This window comes from Myodes glareolus, chromosome 22 (assembly GCF_982192425.1).
Source record: "Myodes glareolus chromosome 22, mMyoGla1.1, whole genome shotgun sequence".
In the NCBI taxonomy this organism is placed as follows: domain Eukaryota; kingdom Metazoa; phylum Chordata; class Mammalia; order Rodentia; family Cricetidae; genus Myodes; species Myodes glareolus.
Window position 1 is genome coordinate 39,384,138 of NC_142047.1, and position 5,843 is coordinate 39,389,980.

Below are 5,843 nucleotides of genomic sequence, written 5' to 3' on the forward strand. Positions count from 1 at the left end.
ATGCAGTGAGAGACGTCTCCTGTCTTCCTCTTGACCCTCAGTCTCCCAGATCCAAGGAAAATACCTGCTTTGTAATTTTTGTAGATGCCCTGTTTTAGGGTGAAGATATTTTTGTGCTTGTGGTTTGTTGACAGGTTTAATTAAGTAACCACAAAGAGTGTCAGGTTTATTCATTGCTTTCCCACTGTTTGTCTGGGTTTGCATTAAAAAACTGCATTGGTTAAGCCCAGCTTTCCTGGAAGACCAGATTATATACTCAAGGACACTGTGGATAGGCAAAGAGGAAAAAGCATGTTGCTAATAGTCTTTAATTTCTGTTGGTTTCATTTAACAAAATGCAAAAAAAAAAAAAAAGAGAAAGAAGTCCAAGAAAAACCACACAATTTTGTAAAGGGGAATGGAAAATTCAACTATTTCCAATTTCCAAATATCAGAAGATACAGTTGGGAGTAATTCTTTCTTTCTTTCCTTCTTTTTTTTTTCCGGGGGAGAGCACAAACGCAGAACCCCACTACCACAAATTATGCAGTGGAATTTCCCACATTTGGGGAAATTGTAGGGGTCAGCACATCTGGAGTGCAATGGATAAGCCTCGCCCTGGGAAAACCACCTTTATGGTACATCCCCTGCCAGGTCAGTACTGGGAGATACTTTTACTAATATGGCTGACATATAGCTATATATCTATATCTACTTGTATAAGTTAAGCTCAGACCCAAAACCTAATCAAGGCCACAGCCTTCACTCCTGAGGCTGAGACTCTGAATTGATTTGGTTGTGCTCAGTAAGTGCTTTCAGATGGGCAAGATGATGGTGGTGGGATGGGGTGGAGGAAGCGATGGTTAAGCCATGAGATGCTCTGTAAACTTGTGTGGGAAGATATGTGTATCACCTCCACCCACATTTCCCTGGTAAAGGGAAGTCTGTAACTACGCTCGGTGCAAACAGCAGCCATCGCTTATGGGCGGGTGCTGGAAATCAAGTGAGAATGATTGACATCCATAATCCTCTCTCAGGCCTAGCACACAATTGGGGCCATCGCTAAAACCCACTATTACCTGCTCTCATGGTGAAATTTGCTTCCTTCTTCTATATGTAAAATATTTCCACTTTGCTTTAGAGAAGATCCCAAAGTCTCATGCAGTCTCTTCTCAGACTCAAGATCTGGGTCTCAGGGAGCTCCTCAACCTGATCCTTAACATTTAGGGCTAAGAAGCCAAGTTACTTGTGCCCACCTATCCAAAACATGGCAGAGGATGGGCCAGCATGACCACAGTGAACATTACCACTCAACAGTGCAGAAGAGTGGAAGTTGTCGCTTGTCTCTGACTCACAGCAGTTCTGAAATCTCTGTGGAAGGAAATAGAACTGGGCCCCAGGGGTGGAGGCTATTTCCTGAGTGGACTCTAATTCCACCGTCTGGAGAAGCTTCCCAATCATCGCTCCTCACAGCCCAGGAAAGTTCTGTTTCCTCGTTATCCTCCTTGGCTGCATCTGAAGAATAAATGGTCTCCCTTATGACTTGAAACCTAGATGTGGTCTTCAAGTCACCATTGCTTTCCACTGTGACTTAGGAAAACCTCAGGATGGCTCTGTGTGGGAAGGGTTATGATCTTATCAATATTAAATCTTCCAGTCCCTGGCCCCGGGATGTCTCTCCATTCCATTAGCTATTATTTAACTTCTCCCAAAATGTTGTGCATATTACTTCCCTTTCAAAACCATACTTTCCATATCTGTTAGGTTCTGTGAAGTCTGCATTCCTCAGTTACTTTTGGAAGCGTGAAGTCATTGGACTGGATTATCAGTCCCTTGAGCGTTCAATTCCGTGGAAGAGCCTGTAACACCAGAAACCATAAAATGTCTTCTGTCTGTTGATCATACCCTCAAATACAAGAACTTTAACATGCACGTAAATATGGTCTGCAATACATGGACAAGAGGGCCTGGTTTCTTGAAGTGAGAATTGGCCTCTCTAGTCGTTTCCAGCCAGTTTCCCCCCGAGGCCATGTGACGGCTTTTAGCTGAAAATCCTGTGAGGAGATCTCACTAGCATATGATGGGTTGAGGTCAGACAGCGCAGAACACGGGAAAAGCACAGGATGCTGTTCTCCCTGTCTCCTCTACCCTGCACAGATGTTATTAGGGCTGAGACTCAGGACCCCTATTTCTAACAGTACCGTTGAGAGAAAAGTCCCAACAACATCCCCGATGGTTCTCCAAGGGGAAAAGAAACCCAATATCACATATTTCCAGGCTAATACCACCAGTTACATACATATTCTGCAGTTTTTTTTTTTAAAGAACTTGAAAGGTCATTTGTTTTGTTGGATTTGAAGGAGTTAAAATTTGTGATTTGAAAGAGTCAACATTGGTTTTGTGGTGACATTTTCATTGTCTATAGGCCACGACACCTCCACCCCATTGTTGCAATTCCTTACAGTGGGGGCCACTGAGATAACACAGCAGGTTAGGGTGCCTGTCATACAAGCAAGGCAGCATGCACTGATCCCCAGGGCCCACATAGAGGGGAAGAGAGAGGAGCAACTGTAAGTTTGTCGTCTGACCGCCATGTGCATGCTGCCCACAATTCTTTCCAAGATAATATTTTTAACGATTATTTGGCAATTTCACATAATGCATGCCATTTACACTCACTTCCCTATCCTCCCAGGTCCACTCCCCCACCCTTGTGACCTCCTCACCAAAAATAAATAAATAAATAAATAAATAAATAAATAAATAAATAAATAAATAAATAAATAAATAAGAGAAGGAGAAAAAGAAAAAGAAAAATAAGCCAAGTATAATTTGTGTTGCCCAAATACTCACTGAAGCACGGTTAAACTTCCCAGCAGCCAGCTTCTTAAAGAAAACGGAATCCTTCCCAACCCCTCGCTCCACCAGAAGCCATCGGCTGTGAAGAGCTACACTTCAGCCTCCCTGCCACAGTTTTTAAGAGTTCTTGTCAATGGCATCCTGTCTAGACTGTTTCTTTTGAGGGGGGTAGAGTGGAAGTGGGGGAGAGAGGTTGTCACGGAAGTCTTCTGTGTCTCATTCTCAGCTGTGAGTCTGTAGTCATCAATACCACTGCAAAAGAAGCTTCATTGACCCTGCCCTTCACAGTCATCATCATCAGTAGGTGCCTAACTCAGGATCTTAGCCACAGCACAGATCACAGACATCACGGTGGTTCTGGGTGGCAGCACAGGCCATGGAGATCCACATGGCCTCTGGTGGCAGCATGGCTCCCATCAGGCGGCAGCACATCCCTTTGGTCTTCGCAGTATAACAGACTACGAACACCAACATGGTCTCTGGCGGCAGCACAGATCACCGACATCAACACAGCTTCTAGCGGCAACGAGGGCCATAGGCATCAACTTGGCCTTAGGTGGCATCCCAGACCACAGATGTCCGTATGGACTCTGGGTGTAAACATGGCTTCCGGGGACAGCATGAACCATGAAGGACTTTTGTGGAGGCCCGGTCCAGAAAACAAACCATTCTTCACCTCTGGTATCCTGTCGTTGCTCAGAGTCAGGGGGATCCTGTGGTTAGACATCAACTTTTGGGACAGAGTTTGCCAGAGCTCCAGGCTGCTGCACCGCAGCCCACCAGCTCTGCTCAGCAAGGGCATGCTCCCCTGTCCACTTCAGCCTTCCGCCATGCCTGTCACCTCTGTCAGGTCACCATCTGCCTCTCTCCACAGCACGTGCTCCGTTCCTCCAGCTTTTCCAGCTTTCAATTGACTGTTTGTTGAAGTGGCATTGCAAACTGAGGTGTGTCACACAGTGTTTATACCCAAACAGCTTTACATGCAAATACTCAATGCAGCGAGTCATTGATCTGGTTCAAGGTCTCTGGTCTCTGAAGCACCATAGATACTGGACAATCCCCGAGACTTGACTTGTATACACTGCTGTTACCCAGAGGCAGGGCATCCAGGGACAGGATCCTTGTAAGCTCTAGGCTTCCCAAGGGCAGTTCTGTGGCCTGGGCACTCCTCTCCCCCCAGTCGGGTGGTAGCTACATTGACTCCATACTGCCCTATTCAGTAAAGACATGTTTCTGGGAGAACTCAAGGCTGCCACACACCACCCTGTCCTTGGTGTTGGCCACCCGGAGGCTCACTAGGCACAGCAGGCACGACTATCGCGCATGCGGCCAGCAGCAGGTCCATGCTGCAGGCCAAGTACTGGCCCTATCAGTAAGGCCATGTTCTTTGTCCACTGCGGTTGCTCCCACGTCACTCCCACACCCTTCGGGAAGTGTCTCTAATTTCGCCGTTCTTCACTGTGTGCACGGGGCTCTGCTCAGCCATCTTTCCTTCCAGTTCCGTGAGCCCACTTTTTAGAAGCATCTTCCCATAAGACCTGCCTTTAAAAAAGTTGTTCTGGGTACTGCAGGCTCTGTAGACTTCTCCTCCAGAGCATTTCCCCTTGGAGCCTCCATGGGTCTCTCAGGCTCCTCAGAGCTACTCTGGGGTCCTGCATGTGCCAGCAGTCACTGCCATTGTAAGTCTCAGGCTGCCTCCCACAATTATAATAAATAAGGCCAAAACCAAATAAAATAAAAATATTTATATAATACATAATATTTAGATTCCTTCCTTTTTCCGTCAAATATTATTTGCCCTACTAAGACACAGTCTTGATTTCTGAATTGATTTTAGTTTTTCTTTTTAGTTGTTTGTGTGTGCCTTTCTTTTGATTCTTGCAGAAAAGAATGCAGAGCTGCCAGGAGACCCTGTTCTGGTGCAGGGCGGCTGTCACGGTGTTACGGTTACCACCAAGCACCTCTCTCTCTCGGGACTCCTGCTGTCCACAGTACCTGGGAAGGAAATCTCGAGGTTCACCATTAAAACAGCAGGTGAACTTGACATGACAAGGGTTTCTGGGCACCAGGGGGCTAAGCACAAAGGGAAATGTTTTAGTAAAAGAAAAAAAAATGTAGATTTCGCCCCCACGGGAGTCAGAACACAGCCGAAGAGAAATGCAAATTCGAGATGTAAAAACACCTACCAGATGATGGCAGGCAGACTGTTGAACAGACAGCGAAGCCACCTGCTAAGGGTTTAGTCTATAATCAAGGGAAGTCCTGCTTCCTTCGTAGTGTCTGCTGTTTGCTGGTCTGAGGAGCCCACCGCAAGTCAAGGTGGCTCAGATGGATTCTGACCTTCCAGAGGAAGGCGCATATGAAGAGAAAGAAAGCATTATCATCGGGAGCAGCAGCGCCTGCCTTCTTAGCCAGCTCCAAATGTCTCATCGCTTTCTTCTTCTTCTTCTTCTTCTTCTTCTTCTTCTTCTTCTTCTTCTTCTTCTTCTTCTTCTTCTTCTTCTTCTTCTTCTTCTTCTTCTTCTTCTTCTTCTCCTTCTCCTCCTCCTCCTCCTCCTCCTCCTCCTCCCCCTCCCCCTCCCCCTCCTCCTCCCCCTCCCCCTCCCCTCCCCCTCCCCCTCCCCCTCCCCCTCCCCCTCCTTCTTCTTCTTCTTCTTCTTCTTCTTCTGGACAATTCTGCTTTTAAATTGAGGTTTGGACTAGGTAGATCCTTCTGTCAGCTACATGGGCTATTCCCATCTTGCCTCCCCCCACCCCTTTTCATACCATATTTCATTTTGCTCCTCTGTCTCAGGGTTGGAAATGTGTGAATCTTTTTCTCTGGCGTTTTACTTTCTTCCTCGTGGTGTCTGTGCTGGAATCATGACTAGCCAAGCTGCCGAGAACTCATGGCAATAGCAAGTGCGCCAAGCTGATGGAAGACCCCCAGCACTAGCCTGACACCTACCGACTTCTAGCTGAGTTGTCACAGGACTCGTCACAGTCACTTGTCTGCTGCCTTAGTG

General features: G+C 46.8%; 1 non-coding gene across 1 annotated transcript; it reads right to left on the reverse strand.

Moving 5' to 3' along the window:
• Nucleotides 1-483: 483 nt before the first annotated feature.
• Nucleotides 484-641, reverse strand: LOC125402661 (U1 spliceosomal RNA). Its single transcript, XR_007232701.3, has one exon. It is a non-coding gene; the product is annotated as a U1 spliceosomal RNA (small nuclear RNA).
• Between the last annotated feature and the right edge of the window lie 5,202 nt (nt 642-5,843).